The sequence below is a fragment of the Sminthopsis crassicaudata genome, chromosome 2 (genome assembly GCF_048593235.1).
Source record: "Sminthopsis crassicaudata isolate SCR6 chromosome 2, ASM4859323v1, whole genome shotgun sequence".
Taxonomy (NCBI): domain Eukaryota; kingdom Metazoa; phylum Chordata; class Mammalia; order Dasyuromorphia; family Dasyuridae; genus Sminthopsis; species Sminthopsis crassicaudata.
In genome coordinates, this window is record NC_133618.1 from 625906432 (window position 1) to 625928093 (window position 21662).

At 35.3% G+C, this 21662-nt stretch overlaps 1 long non-coding RNA gene across 1 annotated transcript in view; it reads left to right on the top strand.

Moving 5' to 3' along the window:
* Positions 1–4657: 4657 nt before the first annotated feature.
* The window catches only part of LOC141558729 (uncharacterized), a 45626-nt gene continuing 28621 nt past the window's right edge, over positions 4658–21662 (top strand). The window contains exons 1-2 of the long non-coding RNA XR_012487129.1: positions 4658–4728; positions 8469–8574. This is a non-coding gene — a long non-coding RNA (uncharacterized LOC141558729). The remainder of the gene's footprint in view (positions 4729–8468; positions 8575–21662) is intronic.

The window sequence follows — 21662 nt, forward strand, 5'->3', positions numbered from 1 at the left end:
GCATCTTGGGGAGGGTGAGGGAAAAGGAGTTTTGCAGAGGTAAATGTTGAAGACTATATTTTCAAATGTTTGGAAAAATAAAATACTATTAAAATTAAATATAATAATAATCACTGGCATTTATAAAGCCCTTTAAAATTTGCAAAATGTTTTACACAGATAATTACTTTAAGTTGCTTCCCAATAGGACAAGCCATAAAGAGCAGTCCTCAGTGGAAATGGGGCCAGGTCAAGAAGTTTTTATATCAGAAAGAGTCCCAGAGGTAGTTTTAGTTGAGTCACAACAGCTGAGTTCCCTGGGGAGCAGGTGGGAAATGAGCAGTTCAGAGGTGAGAGGAAGCAGAGAAAGGTTATATTGATGGGTGGAGGCAGAGACAAGTGTCATTTAAATCATAGGTTATCTTATGACTGAGCCCCCTTTGTCTAAAAATATTCCATCTTATCTACCAACAACCAGTCGATAATTGCCATAGTTTTAGGAAGCCACTGGAAGCACATGTAAATACCTCTATCAGCCAGGAGCATTAGAGAACTTCCAGGACCCTTTGTGAGGACTTCTTGTCCCTGCCTTCCCTTCTTTCCTCTTCCCACAGAAATGACATTGTGGATGTCCTTTCTTAGATTTTTTTACTACAGGCCTATACTGCAGGAGCACCTGGCATTTCCTTGAATGATGGACTAGTGGCCTTATGAAAGAGCATATAGCTCAGAATTAAATTAAAGCTCAGAATAGCAGCAAATTAAAGTCCCAAGATATTTTTCTTCAATTTGAATAATTCCAAAAAAGTCTCCTAAACTGATAAATGTTTATATTGCTCATTAACTCCTGTGGGGAACATAAATTCTCTAAATTTAAGGCCTGTTGTTTCTTTGTTATTATTTTTGATTCATTTTTCATTTGTGTCCAGCTCTTTGAGACCCCATTTGGGGTTTTCTTCCCCCTCCTTTTTTAAAATTTAATTTTAATTTTATTTTATAATTATAACTTTTTTTTTGACAGTACATATGCATGGGTAATTTTTTACAATATTATCCCTTGTACTTACTTCTGTTCAGATTTTTTCCCTTCCTCCCCCAACCCCCTCCCCCAGATGGCAGGCAGTCTTATACATGTTAAATATATTACAATATATTCTAGATACAATATATGTGTGTAGAACCGAATTTCTTGTTGCACAGGAAGAATTGGATTCAGAAGGTAAAAATAACAGTTTACACTCATTTCCCAATGTTCCTTTTCTGGATGTAGCTGATTCTGTCCATCATTGATCAATTGGAATTGGATTAGCTCTTCTCTATGTTGAAGATATCCACTTCCATCAGAATACATCCTCATACAGTATCATTGTTGAAGTGTATAATGATCCCCTAGTTCTGCTCGTTTCACTTAGCATCAGTTGATGCAAGTCTCTCCAAACCTCTCTGTATTTCTCCTGTTGGTCATTTCTTACAGAACAATAATATTCCATAATGTTCATATACCATAATTTACCCAACCATTCTCCAATTGATGGACATCCATTCATCTTCCAGCTTCTAGCCACTATGAAAAGGGCTGCCACAAACATTTTGGCACATACAGGTCCCTTTCCCTTTTTTAGTATTTCCTTGGGATATAAGCCCAGTAGTAGCACTGCTGGGTCAAAGGGTATGCACATTTTGATAACTTTTTGGACATAATTCCAGATTGCTCTCCAGAATGGCTGGATTCTTTCACAACTCCACCAACAATGCATCAGTGTCCCAGTTTTCCCACAGTCCCTCCAACATTCATCGTTATTTGTTCCTGTCATCTTAGCCAATCTGACAGGTGTGTAATGATATCTCAGAGTTGTCTTAATTTGCATTTCTCTGATCAATAGTGATTTGGAACACTCATATGAGCGGAAATAGTTTTAATTTCATCATCTGAAAATTGTCTGTTCATATCCTTTGACCATTTATCAGTTGGAGAATGGCTTGATTTCTTATACATTAAAGTCAATTCTCTGTATATTTTGGAGATGAGGCCTTTATCAGAACCTTTAACTGTAAAAATTTTTTCCCAATTTGTTACTTCCCTTCTAATCTTGTTTGCATTGGTTTTGTTTGTGCAGAAACTTTTAAATTTGGTGTAATCAAAATTTTCTATTTTGTGATCAATAATGGTCTCTAGTTCTCCCTTGGACACAAACTCCTTCCTCCTCCACAAGTCTGAGAGGTAAACCATCCCATGTTCCTCCAATTTATTTATGATTTCGTTCTTTATGCCTAAATCTTGAACCCATTTTGATCTAATCTTAGTATGTGGTGTTAAATGTGGGTCCATGCCTAGTTTCTGCCATACTAATTTCCAGTTTTCCCAGCAGTTTTTGTCAAATAATGAATTCTTATCCCAAAATTTGGGATCTTTGGGTTTGTCAAACACTAAATTGCTATTTTTATTCACTATCTTGCCCTGTGAACCTAACCTATGCCACTGATCAACTAGTCTATTTCTTAGCCAATACCAAATGGTTTTGGTGACTGTTGCTTTATAATACAGTTCTAGATCAGGTACAGCTAGATCACCTTCACTTAATTTTTTTTTCATTACTTCCCTTGAAATTCTCCACCTTTTGTTGTTCCATATGAATTCTGTTGTTATTTTTTTCTAGGTTATTAAAATAGTTTCTTGGAAGTCTGATTGGTATAGCACTAAATAAATAGATTAGTTTAGGGAGTATTGTCATCTTAATTATATTCGCTCGGCCTATCCAAGAGCACTGAATGTCTTTCCACTTATTTAAATCTGACTTTATTTTTGTGGCAAGTGTTTTGTAATTTTTCTCATATAATTCCTGACTTTTCTTTGGTAGACATATTCCCAAATACTTTATACTATCGACCGTTATTTTGAATGGAATTTCTCTTTGTATCTCTTGCTGTTGGATTGTGTTGGTAATGTATAAAAATGCTAAGGATTTATGTGGATTTATTTTGTATCCTGCAACTTTGCTAAAATTCTGAATTATTTCTAATAGCTTTTTAGCAGAGTCTTTGGGGTTCTCTAAGTATACCATCATGTCATCTGCGAAAAGTGATAGTTTGATTTCTCATTTCCTACTCCAATTCCTTTAATCTCTTTCTCAGCTCTTATTGCGGAGGCTGGTGTTTCTAGTACTATATTGAATAGTAATGGTGATAGTGGGCAACCTCGTTTCACTCCTGATCTTATAGGGAAAGGTTCTAGTTTATCGCCATTACATATGATGTTTACTGAAGGTTTTAAATATATGCTCCTTATTATTTTAAGGAATAGTCCATTTATTCCTATACTCTCAAGTGTTTTTAGTAGGAATGGATGTTGGATTTATCAAATGCTTTTTCTGCATTGGGGTTTTCTTGACAAAAATACTGGAGTGGTTGCCCATTTCCATTTCCAGCTCATTTTACAGAGGAGAAAACTGAGGCTGAGGATTAAATGACTTGCTCAGGATCACACAGCTAATAAGTGTCTGAGTCCAGAATTGAACTAAGGAAGATGAACTCCCAGACTGACACACTATCTATCCACTATGCTACTTAGCTGGCTTTTGTTACTGAGTAGGTTTAAGGATGTCAGACACAATGATTTTCAGAGGCACTGGGCAAAGAACTTCTCAGATAAAACATTAAAAATTTTCTGTAATAAGGTTTCCCACTTTGATTAATTTTTTAGATTTCAGTTTTACTTTAGTGGAATAAGATCTCATGACTTTGAATGATTAAAAAATAATTTGTATCTCCTTGGTGAATTATCATTAGTAACTATTTTAAAGAATAAAACACTTCATTCAATAATTAACACAGATTTTTTAAAAAGTGTGGATAGTGCAATTCATTATGTAAAGAGAAGTTACTTCTCTCTATTATCTCATGTATTGTAAAACATGAAACAAAACTGGTAATTTGTGTGACATTAATTTAGTTTGATACATTTCAACACTGCTTTATATAAAAGCTTATTCATTTTAGAAATAAAGTAATTCAATAACAACAGACAACAATTATATGTGACAGGCACTATGGTTATGGGAAGAAAAAAAAGTATTGTCTGTCTAAATCCTGTACATGCAAAAAGAACTACACAATGACTAACAAATGAGGAACTCTGCAAAGGTTTCTGGAGTGGAGGGAGAGTCTTAAGAACTTTTAAATGAATGAGGATTTCCAGAAGTTGAGGAGGGAGAACACTTCAGGCATTGGTGATAGTGGTGATTGAGGGAAGTGGGGGAGAGAGAGGGAAAGGTTCTCATACAAAGGCTTGAAGGCAGGAGGTGGGAATCTTTTTTTAGAATGAATGCTGGATTATTATGGTTTGGAATGGTTGGAGAAAAGCCTCATACCATATTGAAGATTATACTATGGAAGATGGTCATGTTCTTATAAAACATCCATTCATAACACATTAAGAGCTAAAAGACTAAAGCTCATGGACCATCACTCTGATCCAATATGGTGATTGTGGTATAGTTATATTTTTCCAGGCATAGGGCAGGGTTATTTAAGTGAGGGTGGAGATCTAATCCAACATACATGAAATCATTCATGCTACACCAATTTTTTTCAATTGGCAGTCTCTATTTATACAATAGTATTTGCCATGTTTCAAATATATTCTATTTTTTCTTGCCTATTATTTCAAAATCTACTATATACTTTAGGCCCGACTTGGATGCTCTAGGGAGCAACACTTCTTTGGAAGAGAGACACTACCAAGAAACAATGGTAAGTAACGAGTTTATCCTGTATATGAAGTAAGGGTTTGATTTCTGCTGAAAGTCGTCAGGCCCTCAATGATTCTGCTCCTATATTTTTCTCATGGGCTCCCTGTAAAGAAGCAGCATGATGTAGTAGTAGATAGGGAGCACAGTAAAGAGTCAAAAATTCAAGGGTCAAATCCTAGCTCTCATCTATAGTAGTTGTCAGTTTCTCACTTAACTTTCTGATTAAAAATGGCAGGGAGTCTATCTGCCTTGGAGACAGTTTTTTCTCTAGAGGTTTCTCCACCCCCAACTAGTAGAATTACAGATGTGATAAAAAAAATGAACTTAAAAAATTCCACATGGTATAGTTATTTCAGATTTATTTTTGCTCTTTCCTCCCAAATCCCACGTCATACTGGCTCTCTCCTGGATTCTGTCTTGTATTTAGTTATCTCCTAATAGGAACCTCCCCTCCTTGTATAATTGTATCTATAATCAAGTGGTACTCTGTGCCAACAAAACATCACTGTCTCTAATACCTTCTCTCCTTTCCTCCACTATGTCCCCAGCTGCCTGTTTTTACAAAGGAATTGTTAATTGTAGGTTACAGGAACTATATATTGAACAGTGATTGTGTAATAAAAAGGGAAGGAAGCTATACAACTTTTGTTTTTGAAAGGGAAATATATTTGCCATTTTTATGTATTTTAACATTCATTTAAAATATTCTTTTTAAAATAATCCTTTATTTTCTCCCAAATGACACATAAGGTCAAATTTTAAATATTCATTTTAGAAAAATTTTGAGTTTGAAATTTTCTCTCTTTCTTCCTCTTATCACCTCTCTCTTCCCTGACATAAGAAGCAATTTCATGTAGAATATACATGTTCAATCATGTAAAACATATCTATATTATCCATGTTGTTAAAAAAGCAAAAAAAAAAATGCTTCAATCAATACTTGTAGTGTTCTGGTTGGTTTTCTGGAGGTCTCTAGACCAGCCTTCATTTCAGCAGAGTTCACAGTCTTCTCTCCTTGTCTGGCTAGCTTTCTGGAGGTCCTCTGGAATGTATCTTGGTTTCTGTGGAAGAGGCAGGAGGACCACTATGATGGTCTCTGTCTTGAAGTGTCCCTGAGCCTGGGAGCTTGTGCTCCAGCCTCCAGGCCTCTGTCTTCTCTGAGTCTGTTCTAGTCCCCTTCTAGGTCTGACTCTGGCCTCTTAAATATTCTATTACAATTAAATCTTTCATCATACTGAGTATAATCCAATCATTATATCACTAGGAAACCATTATTTGTTGTAAGATTAATTCAATCATACTGAACTAGAGAACTATTAATCACCATGCTAAACTAGATAATCATTGTCTTTGTCAATTCCACTGAGCTAGCACCTTGTTTAAATCAATCATACAGAGTTTCAGCCTTCTACAATTCTTACTCTGGAGATGGATAACATTTTTCATCATAAAGACCGAAATTATCCTGGATTGTTGTATTGATCAGAATAGTTAAGGCATTAATTATTGAACTATAAAACTTAATCCTTAACAACAACAATTAAACTTTAGTGTTATGATTCTTACAAGGTACTAAATCAGTGGAATTGATAGAGACAATAATTATCTAATTTAGCATGGTTCAGTGTGATTGATCTGATCCTACAAAGAGATGCTATGGGCCAAAACTTGAAACAAGGTACTAACCAGGAGATCATTATATACTTCAACAACGATACTGTATGAGGATGTATTCTTTTCTTCCCAGGTTATTTTTATCTTCTGAATCCAATTCTTCCTGTGCAACAAGAAATTCGGTTTTGCATACATATATTGTGTCTAGGATATACTATAACACATTTAACATTTATGGGACTGCCTGCTATCTAGGGGAGGAGGAGGAGGGAAGGAGGGAAAAATTCAGAATAGAAGTGAATGCTAGGGATAATGTTGTAAAAAATTACTCATGCATATATACTGTTAAAAAAAGTTATAATTATAAAACTAACAAAAAAAAGTATATATATATATATATATAAAGAAACAAGGTATGAAGTGGAATTGAGGAGACAATGGTTAAATCTAATTTAGCATTAATTTAATCCTACAACAAATAATGGTTTCCTAGTGATGTAATGATTGGAGTATACTCAGTGTACAGCATATAAGCAAGAAGCTCTCAGGGCCAGACAGAGAAGCCCACAAGCCCACTCTTGATGCGGAGTCAAATTCATTCCATTTTCCACCTTTGTGCTGGAGGCTTTGGATTCAGAGGGAGCTAGAGGCAGAAGCTGGAAGAGACAAAGGACTAGCAGCAAGAGCTCTCAGAACCAAGGAGAGAAAGAGGCCTCTAAGAAAGGTAACCGGGCTATTTTGAAGGAGACAATAAAGGATCTGGACTTTAACTCTTGGCTACATTTGGGGTGATTATTGACTGAACTGAAACTAAGGCTGCTCCCAGAAGCTCCCCAAGAAATCTGCTCTCAGAGAACATTACACTTTAGAGAAGAACATTACACTTTAGGAATTCTTTTAATCTTTATTTATTTTTCTTTTTTAAAATAGAAGGTGCTTGTAGATGTTCACTTTACCTCTTTCCCCTCCAAATGAATTTTCCCCTCTTATAAGAATTCATAACCTTGGACTTGGTTTACTAAATTATGGCATAGAATGGTATATTATTGTCCTTTAAGAAATAAATAGTAAGAGATCAGAGAAGCCTGGCAAGACCTTTATGAACTGAGTGAAAAAAAACTCAAAGTGAGCAAAATGAAGTGAATAGGCTCAGGGAAACAATGTACAAAATAAGTATATATTTCCATATGTCTATAATAATTAATAATTAATAGTAAAATGAATATTAAAAAAGTAAATAAATAATAAGAGACATATGGAAAGGAGAAGAAAAGACTCTAAAAATTTTGAATTCATATGAGATTTAGTGATTAATTTTGGTTCCTGAGAATAGAGATCAAAATATATTTTTCTCCTTTTGTCAGAAAGGTGGATGGCTATCGATGCAGAATATTGTACATGATATGGTAGAGTGATTCTAATTAGGATGAGAGTTCTGTGATCTGAACAGCCAGACTCAGGCCAGATGTGTTTCCAGGCCTTTTTCCTTATCTGTAAAATGAGGGTTCTAGACATAATGACCTTTAAGTTCCTTTTTCAGGCCCAAATCTACAATCCTGGGATCCTATGAGACATGTGCTTAATTGTGTGGGTTGGTTTTGCTTAATTATTTTATGTAATAATAGCACTTTTCCAATATTCTCTCATTTGATCCTCAATCCTGAGAGGTTATCATTATCCTGTTTTACAGATAAAGAAACTGAGGCAGACAGATTAATTAATTGACTTGTCCAGAGTCATACAATGTCTGAGGCTAGATCCAAATTCAGGTGTTCCTGGCTCCATGTTCAATGTTCTCTCCACTGTACTCTCTTGTGGACTTTATTATTACAAGGGACAGGTTAATGGCCAGGAAGAGAAACTGTATATTGAGCAATGAGTGAAATAAAAAGGGAAGGCAGATATAAAACTAAAATACCTAAAAAACAAAACCCTAGCCATTCTTCCTCTACCTACCTTCAACCTTTATCTTTTCTTTCTTTCTTTCTTTCTTTCTTTCTTTCTTTCTTTCTTTCTTTCTTTCTTTCTTTCTTTCTTTCTTTCTTTCTTTCTTTCTTTCTTTCTTTCTTTCTTTCTTTCTTTCTTTTTTTTTTTTTTTTTTTTCTTTTTTTTTTTTCCCCCAAATAGAGTACTTTGCGAAGCATCCTCCTTGTTTTGGCTATCTTTGTGACATTATGTGATGCCACATACTACATGATACTCCTGGACATCACTAGCAAGAGTAACCAAAAAGGTAAATCTTTGTTTACAACTGTTTCCTGACTCTAGGAACAGGAGAATTTTTAGCACAAAAATGACTGGGGCAAGTTTGAATGGTCTATGTGTGTCCATTGGAGCCAAGACTCTTGGGATGGGAATAGTGGCAAAAGGTGGGGAAAGTGATTTAATCTAAAGAGGTGCTCAAGATGGAGAAAATATCCATCTAAATAGCTATCTAAAATATACCTTTGCCCTTCTGTGATGAAATTTAGAGGTAGTGTGCTTACTTTCTGCTTTTGATGTTTTCAAATTTTTTTTTAAAATCAAAACTTTTTATTTTCAAAACATATGCACAGATAATTTTCAATGGTCACCCTTGCAAAACCTTGTGTTTCAATTTCTTTTTCCATTCTTCTCCCACCATCTCCTCTATATGGCAAGTAATTCAAGATGTTAAACATGTGCATTTCTTCTATATGTATTTCCACAATTATCATGGTGCACAAGAATATTCAGATCAAAAAGAAAAAAAATGAGAAAGAAAACAAAATTCAAGTATACAACAACAAAAAAGGTGAAAATATTATGTTGTGATCCATACTCAGTCCCCATAGTCCTCTCGTGGGTACAGATGATTCTTTCCAACACAAGACTATTGGAACTAATCTGAATCACCTTACTGTTGAAAAGAATCATGTCCGTCAGAATTAATTATTGTATAATCTTACTGTTGCTGTGTATAATGTTCTCCTGGTTCTACTCACTTCACATAGCATTATGATATGTTTCTAAGGGCATTGTGAGTTAGTGGTTAGAGAATTAGTCTTGATGTTAGGAAGATGTGAGTTTAATCCTGCTTCTGATACTTAATCAGCTTTGGGATGCTGGGCAAACCAGTAGCCTTCTCTATGCCTCAAGCTTTTATCTACTTAGTCCCTCAATTCAACAAGCATCTATTATAATGTTGTAAAAAAATTACCTATGCATATGTACTGTCAAAAATGTTATAATTATAAAATTAATAAAAAAAAACAAGCATCTATTAAACATCTGCTATGTGCAAAAAGTTGTATCTGTAAAGCCTAAATTAACTTTGGAAAGAAAATAAGATGGAAAGAAAAGAAACCTTAAAAACCATTTAAGGTGGGCTTTAAGGAATTGGTAAAAATCTTTTCTAGAGGCATCAACTGCAATTTTACCAAAGATTTGCCACATGTTCTGTCTTAGGTTGCAAGGATAATGACAACATAATGCACGAATTTGACACGAAATGGAAAAGTCATTGTGAGATTTGTTCATATCATCAAGGAATACATTGCTGTAACAAGTGAGTTCAAGGCTGGCCCTAAATAGATAGATGTAAAATGACAGAATCTCTGATTTGGAGGGGACTTCACAGTTATGGAGTAGAACCTATTTGGGAACCAGAAACCCTTCTTCAACAAGTGGCCATTGGGTCTTTGTCTGAAAGCCTTTAGTGAGAGCAGCTCCTTCTCCTGCTGGAGACTTCTGATGGTTCAAAAGCTTTGCTCCATTCCTTTTTTTTTTTCTTCTTTTTAAAATTTAATTTAATTTAAATTTAATTTTTTAAATTTTAATTAAATTTTAAATTTAATTTTTTAAATTTTTATTTTTTTAATTTTAAAATTATAATTTTTTGACAGTATATATGCATGAGTAATTTTTTTATAACATTATCCCTTGTATTCATTTTTCCAAATTTTCCCCTCCCTTCCTTTATTCCCTCCCCTAGATGACAGGCAATCCCATACATTTTACATGTGTTACAGTATAACCTAGATACAATATATGTGTGTAAATCCAATGCTTTCCTCCATTCCTGGTGAAATTCAATATAACATTTATTAAATACTTGTTTTGTACAAGACACTACACAAAGTTTTAGAGAAAGATGAAAAATGACAGTCATTGCCCTTAGTATTTTACATTCATTTAGGGAGGATTGGATATCACAGAATGAAGTAGAAGACCATACTTCACAAAAGTGTTGAAGACAAAGGATTTCTAGACAAAGAATTCTGGGAAAATTTGAGGAACAGCAGAGCAGTTTTAGTTGCTGAGAGAGGAATGAGCCCTTGATCTAAGCCTTAAAGAGAGTCTGAAAATAGGGATGAGAAAGGAGTTGATCCTAAAGCTAAAGGAGTGTGACCTGCACAAGTTCGTAGATATGCATGATGACATAATTAAATTTCTCAGTTCCTGTGAAATTCAGTTTATTCATATGGATGAGGTAAAGTTATATATTCTCATGTATAAATCTTGAAAGAGGGAATATGAGCTGAGAACCACTCAATGCTCAAAGCACTTACACAATGTGGCTTTTGGTGCCCTGCCAGGCCTTCCTTTAAGGCTTGTGGGTAGTTTGAGAGTAGTCATTACATGGATTGTTCATCTTCCAAGGGTATATGGGAAAAGGGTAAGCTTCTCAATGAATTACAGGTCACCTTCATCCTATTCATTCATTCACAAGGGATAAGGAGCACATCTGTGATTTAATTAGTATAGAGAATCACCAGGTGAGGAAACTCCCTCAAGCCATGTGGTATCACCTTGTCTGTCCAGAGTCATATGATCACTATGTGTCAGACATGACTTGAACCCTAATATCCTTGTTTCTATGGCCAACTCTCTACTACTCTTTATCCATGCTACCATGCTGCCTCTCCTGAGCAAGTTTACAAGAACCCTCCTAATACTTGCTCTTTCTTCTACCAACAGAGCTCACGTTCCCTTGTCTTATGACAAAATCAGATGTAAGGAAATTTTCGATTATATGTTGTTGCTATAAGGTTGTGAAGAAAGCCAACCCCAAAATATCCTGCATAGTCTCCGAGTATATGGACTAACTCTACCTCCTCCAGTGTTGCTGCCAAAGTTACCACAATCCAATGGAACTAATCCACATTTGAGCAATGGCCTGTAATATTCTCTCTAAAATGTAATGTTCTCTGTTGAGGTTTTCTGGGGGTCTCTGGAGGCAGCCTTCATTTCACTTCAGTAATCACCACATGAGTAGCCAGGGGTTAAAGTCCAAATCCTTTATTATCTCCTTCAAAGTCTCGGGGCTCAGCTAGTTTTTCTGGAAGCCTTCCAGATCTTGGTTTCAGTGGAGAAGTGAAGGAGGACAGCTTGCCACCACTTCTCCGTCTTCCCTCGTTCTGATTCTGGCTGAGTTTGTCAGTGCTTATGTGGTCTCTTATCAAAGGTGTGAATCTTGTGGAACTATAGTAAGTACTAAGTACCTGTACTGAACTAGAGAACTGGTAAGCACCATGCTAAATAACCATTGTCTCTATCAATTCCACTGACTTAGCACCTTGTTTCAAGTTCTGGCCTATAACAATGGGCCTTTCCTGAGAATTCAGAGCAGAATGGGGCTGGGAACCAAATGGGCATGACTTTGGGTCTTCATTGTCTCAAAAGCCTTGCAAGCCAGACATACTGATTTAGAACACAGAGTGCCAACTGTGTGCCTTCTAAGATCTTCTAGGAGTTTAGGCTGTGCCCATACTTCCTATAATCGGCCATCTGTTGAATGTTCAAAGAAAATACAACTTATAATAGCATAAAATCGATCTGTCCTTTTCCTTTTTAAAAATCAGTGTCCAAACTCTGATTAGACCTTGGTTTCCTGGTGGGTATCTAGATAAGATAAAACTTGGTCTAACCTGGCTAGATAGAATGCATTAGGAGGGTTTTCACTCACTCATCTAGCGCTCAGGGCATCTCATCTCCTAGAATGCCAGAATTAAATGAACTTCCCTGGTGAGTTTGGGGTAGAGGATAATCTCTGGAAGTCTAGTCTGGAGGTGCACTGTTCCTGGTTGGGTGTAAGATGCACACACTGGAGGGATCCTGCTTGCTATGTTCTTGTTTAGCTGGGATGAATTTTGTTTTGTTCAATTTTTCCAACTCTATGACCTCATGACCGTTATGTCCATTGGGTTTTCTTGGCAAAGATACTGCAGTCGTTTGTTGTTTCCTTCTCTCATGCATCCCCATTTTACAGATGAGGAGCTGAGACAAATAGGGGTTAAGTGGCTTGTCCAGGGTCATATAGCTAGTAAGTGTCTGAGGCTGGATTTCAACTCTCAGTTTCCTGACTCCAGGCACAGGACTCTGTCCTCTATGCCTACCCTTGACATGTCTTTATATGATATCAAATTATCTCTCTTTCAACCTTTAGGATCTATGCAAGAAAACTATCTGTACCTGATACCTCTTACATATTTCTTATATGGTTTTTTCATGTGGATGAGGTAAAGTTACCAGCATAGTGCAGAACAATTTATCATCATTTTATTATTCCTTTATTGGACTAATCATTATTATTACCATGATTGTTATTATATTTTTGGTTTGACCTTGGGACCCACTATAAGAAATTCATTTCGCATGATTTCTTTGAATAACCTTATCAGGAATTTACAGGGATGTTAAAGCCTGGTTATTATGGCAAATGAACAAAATTGAAAGCCTGCTGATATTGTTCATGAATGCAATCAATAATGAATGCTACTTGCAATGTATATTATTACATGGATGGAGTATGACTCAAGTTGTTCACAGATAAACCTTCCTGGCAATTGAGCCAATTATGGGAGAGAGTGAGCTCAATAACAGGGAACAGCAGAAGAATTAGCACTTATTGGAGTGATACAGTCTCACTCATTGAGAAATCAGCTAGCTCAGCTATGCTACTAATAGCTAGGTGGTACACTGGCAAGAGCTTTGGATATTCCTGAGTTCAAACCCAGCCTCAGATTCTTAGTAGCTGTGTGATCCTAGACAAGTCATTTATCTTCTATTTGCCTCAGTTTCCTCATCTGTAAAATAGGGATAAAATACAACCTGCTTCCCAGAATTGTGAGGATCAAATGAGATATTTATAAAGTTCTTAGCCCAGCACAAAGTAAACATTAAATAAATGATTATTCCCTTCCTTCTCTTCTCTACCCCCCCCCCCAACTCTAACCCCAGTTACTTGCCAGGAAAAAGGGAATTCTACAAAACCCCATAGTAATACCTAGATTTGTAATCAGAAAACCGGGATTAAATCAAACCCATTCCAGACATTTATAACATTATAATCTGTGTATGATCAGATTCCCTAAGATGGAGGCATCCACAATGGGACATAGCAGAGATTTACATTTGGGAAATGTCTTGTGTTTCCCCAATCCATGTGTGGGTTCAGGCTATATTCTTTGACTATCTTGAAAAGACTTCATCTTTATTTATTTTTAAAAAAAATGACTTTTATTTTTCCAAATACATGCAAAGATAGTTTTCAGCATTCATCTTTGCAAAACCTTGTTTTCCAAATTTTTCTCCCTCACTCTCTCCCATTCCCTCCCATAGATAGCAAACAATTCAATGTAGGTTAAATGTGCAGTTCTTCTAAACATATTTCCATATTTGTCATGTTGAACAAGAAAAATCAGATCAAAATGGAGCGCGGGGGGGGGGGGGGAAACACAATTGAAAAAAACAAGCAAATAAATAACCTCAAAAAAGGTAAAAATACTATACTTTGATCTACATTCAGTCTCCATAGTTCTCTCTATGTCTGTGGATGGCTCTTTCCATCGCAAGTCTATTGGAATTGAGGCTGTATTTTTAGGTCTCAGGCTGGGAGAGTCTTGCTTTCTCTTTCTGGTGGAACTGAGAGAGTTAAAAACACCTAAAGAATGGGAACCATGAAGCAAGCTGAGTGTGGATTTAGGTCTACTTAACTCTCCCTGCTAGGTCCTGGTACCTTATCAGGCTTGGGATGTGTGGATCTCTTTCATTTATCTTTTTCAGTTCTGAGCACAAGTCAGGAATTCTTAGACCTGGGAGTCTAGTTATGGCAAGCTTGGAGCCAGGAACCTAGGCTAGATGCCCTGAGATGCCAGAGTGCTAGGAAGCTATCCCAGAGCACCTTGGTCTTGGAACTTAGTGGAACTTAGTCAGTCTATAAACTTATTTTTCTCTCCCTTCCTAGACACTGAGATCTTGTTAAAAGAATAGTTGTATATTTGTTCTTGATATACATTTGAAATAAATATTCTTTTGTAATAGAACTGGGGTGCTGGGGAGGCTTTGAAAATAGATACAATTTGTGGGAACTCTAACCTTTAAGGATACCAGAATACCCTGGGTGTGGAGAGGGGTGAAATGCAACATAATGGGCCATTAAACAATGGGGTTGGGGTCACTGTTACCCATAGATGAGTTGAGTAACTTTATGTAAGTCACAACTTCTCAGAGCTTTAGCTGCCTCATCTGTTAAATGGGGATGGTAGGAATAATACTTCTATTACCTACTGTACAAGATGGTAGTGAGGTAAATGTTTTATCAACCTTATAGCACTATAGAAATGTGTAATTATTACTAGTATTAAAACTCAACTTAGTTTATGTCTTTTCTTCAGAGAGGAATGAGAGTTTTTCATAAGGAATTGCCAGCAAAACTTCCAAATAGGCTGGAGACATTAATTTCCACAATCCTCAGGCTAGCAGGATGCTATCATGCAGGCTTGGTTTCCCAGGGATATTCACCACTTAATATCTCAAGAGGCCCTATTTTCAAGAAAATAAAAATGCCTTTCAGCATTAAATCTGTGAACCATTGATCCTTGACTTATCCCTTTTTCCAATTCACATTTAGGGCTCATGACCAATAGAACCAATCATCATTAACACAGAAGCATGATTTTACAAGCTACTCTTTCTTGCCTAGTTTGCTAAGTCATGTTTGAGATTGAGGGAATAGGATTCCCACCCATCTCACCCACATGCAACTCTCTTAGGATCTCCTTTGTGAAATATATGAACTCTTTGACAATTTTATCTCACCCAGAGAATGAAAAGTCCTAAATAAAACTCCTTTGCCATAGTCATGCCCTCTCACCCTCAAGCCCATCCAGTACATGGAGGAGTCAAAGAGAATTAAGGGTTTATTCCTCTATTGGATAATTTTTCATGTGGATGACTAGAAGTACATATAAGATGGAGTAACTCTTCAGTTCACTGTTCATTCAAAAACATGATGAACATGATGGCGAGAAAGCCTTGACTTAGGATTTCATTGTTCCTGGGAGTTCTCTCTACAATAATTTTTAAGAATGTAAAGAGGCCTTAAGACTGAAAAGTTTTGAGAATCATTGGAGTATGGATAGGGATAAATGACTTGATGGGCATTATGCAACCAGTATGTTTTTTTCCCTTCTATAGTCTTTAGGTGTGACATTTCATTTTTTTCTCCTTATTCTCCTCTGGTAATATGGTTATTTTATTCTCTAAATTTTCCCAGCAGGGCAGTTTTGACTATGAAAGTTTTCTAGATGGTATCAACATCCAGTTTTTCAATAGTTGATTTTCTTGATTTTCTTCTATATCTATATCTAACTATAATTTAAGTTTTTTTTTTATTTTCACATAAAAATGAGGCTCCTTTTAAAACAGATGTTCTCACATTTTTCAGTCTCCATACCCTGTGGCTTTCTTTCCACAATCCCTGTTCAGCATGAAAGGAAATAAATTCTAAAGTTTAGCATGTACAGTCCCATAAAAATCTTTTTTTCCCAATTATTTTGTGAAAGGAAATACATTCTAGCATTTATTTTGCATGCATATGTACCTAAGACATAAAGGGATTAGTCAAATTCAGTAGGACAATATAGTTAATTGTAAGCCATCCCTGGTACCTCTTGATAATTTTCTCATGTGAACCCCTGTTTTAGGTAATTTACATAATTCTGTGAAAGGGTCCTTATGTACTTAAAAGGAAAAAAAGTATATGCCCTGCTTTTCTTTTTCCCCTGTTCTCTTATAATCATGAATTTTTTTGAGAGGGAAGGAGCTTTAGATAACTAGTCCAAGTCCTTTATATTTCAAAAAAGAAAAAAAGGAAACTGATTCTCAAACTCAGGGAGACATGAGGGAGTTAGCAGCAGAAAGAGGATGTTAGGTTTAGCTTAAAGGTACTTAATAATAAGAACATAAGGATTGAGAAGTATATCTGGGTTAATTCTACTTGTGAGTTGATTATTTCAAGATTGTAATTTCTTTGCTGTTGTCCTCTTATGTTTGATCTGTCCCATTATCTGTCCTAGATAACAGAGGGTTACAAACTCCTATAACTAGGTTTCTGTATATTGGACCTTATAGCCATCTTAGTTTTTCTTTGATTATATTTAGTAATTTACATTATTTAGCATATATACATTCAGTATTATTGTTTCTCTTACTTGTTTTGCCTTTCAGTAATATAAAAGCCCCAATTTATCTCTGAACAAAAATCTATTTTTATTTGAAATTATCACTATTCCTACCTCTGTTAGCACTTGTAAGATGTCTTAGTCTTACTTTTTATTTTTTAGTCTTTTAGTATCATTCAATTAAAAATATTTTCATATTCACTTTATCTTTTCTCCTTAATACTTCCCACCATTCCCAAATGAATAATAAAAGAAGAAGAAAAAGCAAGTTTTCATAATAAAATCAAAGAAGATGAATTATTAGCTGTGTCCAAAAAGTGTATCTCATTCTATATTTTATATCTATCATGTGAGTATTATTTTAAATGTTCTAGTAGATAACATAATTTTGGATTTTATTTATGAATCCACTTCCAACTATATTTCTTTTAATAATAAAATTACATAATTCACATTTTTTCATGCTCATAGTTTGAAAGGAGTCTTCAGATGTCATCTAGCATCAATGGAACAGGATAAAAATATCTTCTAGAACATCTTCAACAAATGGTCATCAAGCCAATGATTGAAGACTGCTAGCTAGGAGGAAACCACAAACTTTCTAGGCATGCCATCCTGCATTTGGAAAGCTCTAATTATTAGGAAGATTTTTCCTTATCCTGAGTTTAGAGTTGCTTCTTTGAAATTTCCAGTCACTGCTATTGGTTCTGTGCTTTGGGACCACCAGAATCAACAAACATTATTTGTTATACTATGGTTTTGTTTATCTTCTTATCTATCTATCCTGCCTATCATCTCCATCTCTCTCTCTCTTCTCTCTCTCTCTCTCTCTCTCTCTCTCTCTCTCTCTCTCTCTCTCTCTCTCTCTCTCTCTCTCTCTCTCTCTCTCTCTCTCTCTCTCTGTCTCTGTGTCTCTGTCTCTCTCTCTCTCTCTGTCTCTCTGTCTCTGTCTCTCTCTCTCTCTCTCTCTCTCTCTCTCTCTCTCTCTCTCTCTCTCTCTCTCTCCTGTCTATGTATCTATATATGTATGTATGTACCTATATTTGTATCAATCCTGTCTATCTAGGTAACTATATATCTTGTCTATTTAAATAGTACATATCCATGTATCTGTCCTGCCTATGTATCTATATATGTATCTGTAAACCTATGTATGTATCTGTGTATTCTATGTATCTATCTATCCTGTCTATCTATATCTATTTATCTATATATATGTATGTGTATATATATATATGTATATATGTATGTATCTAGTCTATCTATATATCTATCCATCTACCTGCCTATGTATATATTTATTTACCTATGTCTGTCTGTCTGTTGTCCTTTCAGTCTATATTTTGTATCTATCAATCTGTACCTAAATATCTGAAACATTCTTTCAAATCCACCATGCATATTGCCTTGGAGGGCAATGAGTCGGGCAGAACAGCTTCAGCTGAGATTAATTTAAAGGAGGTGGAAAGTGAGCATCCACATAACACTGAGTGCTTTAAGTTGGTAGAACTATCCCCAAAACTCAACCTCTCATTGCTCACCTTGGTATTAATCCTTTGAATTACCACTGGAGACTTTACCTTTTTGTTGTATCTCTGACTTTGCAGAACATGGGTTTGCCCATATTTCTGCTGTAGATGTTTCTCTTATTCTTTAGTCTATTACTGACTTTGACAATATAAATCTTTAGCCTTTCCCTTTATTTGCTCAAGAATTTCCCAACTGGGTCATTGCCATATTCCTCAAAACTTGAAAAGTTTGAACTAGCACCATAAACCCTCTGAACACACAACTCAGTGAAACAGAAATATTGAAGTCTAGGATGCTCCAGCAATGATGAGGTTCCCGGATTGCTGTAGCAGGTATGGTCAAATAATTTGCAAGCCTAATTTGTCTACAAGTTAAGGGGAAAATTATGTTGCTAACAACTATATGATCTCTAAAAGAAATTAACAAAGGATCAAGAGCAAGAAGGTACATTTATAAGAAAAAGTTAGAAACCAGGTGTTTCATGTCACTGATATGCTAATTTTATGGCTTAGAGGTGGAGTTAAAAAGTGGTTCTCACTTTGTGAGCAGGTGCAGTACCCATGATTACCTGGGCAGAGCTTCCGGTAGGCTGGTGTAGAGTGAGGAAACATTCCAGAAGTGTCTTTTTAGGTCTGAAACATCACTAGGTCAAGTGGTGGGTATCCAATTTTGTTCTCTACCTGTGCTAACTTAAATAGCTAGTTATTATTGCTCATTAGTCTCAATGATCAGCAGGTTGTTATCTGACAACCAGCAATATTTGTGGTCACAGCTTCCTGGTAAGATAAAATAAATTGGGGCAAGATAGCCTAAGGGAAGAAATATATCAGTTCTAAGTATTGTAAGATGTCTTAGTCTTACTTTTTATTTTTAGTCTTTTAGTATCATTCAATTAAAATATTTTCATATTCACTTTATCTTTTCTCCTTAATACTTCCCACCATTCCCAAATGAATAATAAAAGAAAAAGAAAAAGCAAGTTCTCATAATAAAATCAAAGAGCCAGGTGCTCTTGGGGTTATTGCTACATACTCTATAAGAACTAATTGCACCATATCAGAAAGTCTTAAGTTTCTATATTAGATTGCTTAGCATTTCAGGGAAAGAGGAAGTATAGAATGTGAAATTAAAAACTTAATAAAGTTAATGTTATAATGATTTAAAAGTAATTCGGGGAAAATAAAATATTAAAGAAAAAAGAATTATCTTGGATCTTTGTGTTGCTGGGAATAACTAAGTTATTCATAGTAGATTATTATATAATATTGCTATTACTGCACAAGATATTCTGTTTTTTACCTTCATTTTGCATCAATTCATTTAATTCTTTCCATATTTTCTGAAAGTATCATTTCTTATAGCACAACAATATTCCATCACAATCATATGCCACAAGTTGCTTAGTCATTCCCTAAATGATGGGCATCCCTCAATGTCCAATTCTTTGCCACCACAAAAAGCTGCTATAAATGTTTTTGTACATATAAGTCCTTTTCCTTTTCTTTTTTTCTCCTCTTTGAATCTCTTGAAATAAAAACCTAGCAATGGTTTTGCAGGATCAAAGAGTTTGCACAGTTTTATATCTCTTTGGGCATAGTACCAAATTATTCTCCAGAATGGTTGGACCAGTTTAGAACTCAATCAAGCGTGTACTAGTGTCCCAATTTTTCTTCTTTTTTTTAATTAAAGCTTTTTATTTTCAAAATATATACATGGATAATTTTCAATATTCACTCTTAAAAACTCTATGTTCTAACTTTTTGCCCTTTCCTCTCACTCCCTCCCCTTAGACAGCAACTGATTCATATATGTTAATTTTTTTACATATTTTTACATATTCCCACAAATATCATGCTGCTCAATGGAAAATTGAAAAAAAATGAGAAAGAAAACAAAATGCAAGCAAACAACAAAAGAAGTGAAAATACTATGTTGTGAATCATACTCAGTCCCCACAGTCTCTCTCTGGGTGCAGATGGTTTTCTTCATCACAAGACCATTAGAACTGGCCTGAATTGTCTCCTTGTTGAGAAAAGCTATGTTCATTAGAATTGATCATTGTATAATGTTGTTGTTGCCATATATAATGATCTACACTCTTCACTCAGTATCAGTTCATATAAGTCTTTCCAGGTCTCTCTGAATCATTTCTGCTGATCATTTCTTACAGAGCAGTAATATTCCAGAACCGTCATATGACATAACTCATTCAGTCACTCTCCAACTGATGGGCATCCACTCAGTGGCCAGTTCCTTGCCCCTATAAAAAGGTCTGCCACAAACATTTCTGCACATGTGGGTCCCTTTCCCTCCTTTAAGATCTCTTTGGAATATAAGCCCAGTAGAAACAAGACTGGATCAAAGAGTGTGCACAGTTTGATAGTGCTTTGGGCATAGTTCCCAATTGCTCTCCAGAATGGTTGAATTGGTTTACAATTCCACCAACAATGCATCAGTGTCCCAGTTTTCCCACATCCCCTCCAACATTCACCATTATTTGTTCCTGTCATCTTAGCCAATCTGAAAGGTGTGTAGTGGTATCTCAGAGTTGTCTTAATTTGCATTTCTCTGATCAATAGTGATTTAGAGCATCTTTTCATATGAGTAGAAATCCTTCATCTGAAAATTGCCGGTTCATATTTTTTGTAGTATTCCAATTTTTCCAGATCCCATCAAGCATTTGTTATTTTCCTTTTCTATCATGTCAGCTAAATTGATAGGTGTGAGGTGATACTTCAAAGTTACTTTAATTTGCATTTCTGGTCAATAATGATTTAGGGAATTTTTCATATCAATATACATAACTGATTTCTGCATTTGAAAATGGTCTATTCATTTCCTTTAACTATTAATTGGAAAATGGCTCATTTTAATAAAAACATGTCTCAGTTCTCTATATTTGAAAGATGAAGCCTTTATCAGAGACAGTAGCTGTAAAAAACTCTATCCCAGTTTTCTGTTTTTTTTTTTTCTAATTTTGACTGCATTGCTTTTCTTTTAAATTTAATATAATAAAAATGCATTTTACATTCTATAATGCTCTCTACCTTTTGTTTCATAATAAAATCTTTTTTTATCCATCCAAATAATCTATTTCACACTCCCCTAATTTGCTCATGTCATCATCTTTTATGTCCAATCCATTTTAACCTTGTCTTGTTAAATGGTGTGAAATGTTGTTTGAACCCTAGTTTCTGCCATATTGTTTTTCAGTTTTCACAATGTTTTTTTTTTTTCAAATAGTGAATTCTTGTCTCCAAAGTTTGGATTTTTTGTATTTATCAAACACAAGATTGCCATGATTATTTCCTACTGTATATTGTGTACCCAATCTATTCCACTCTATTTCTTAGTCTATACCAGATTA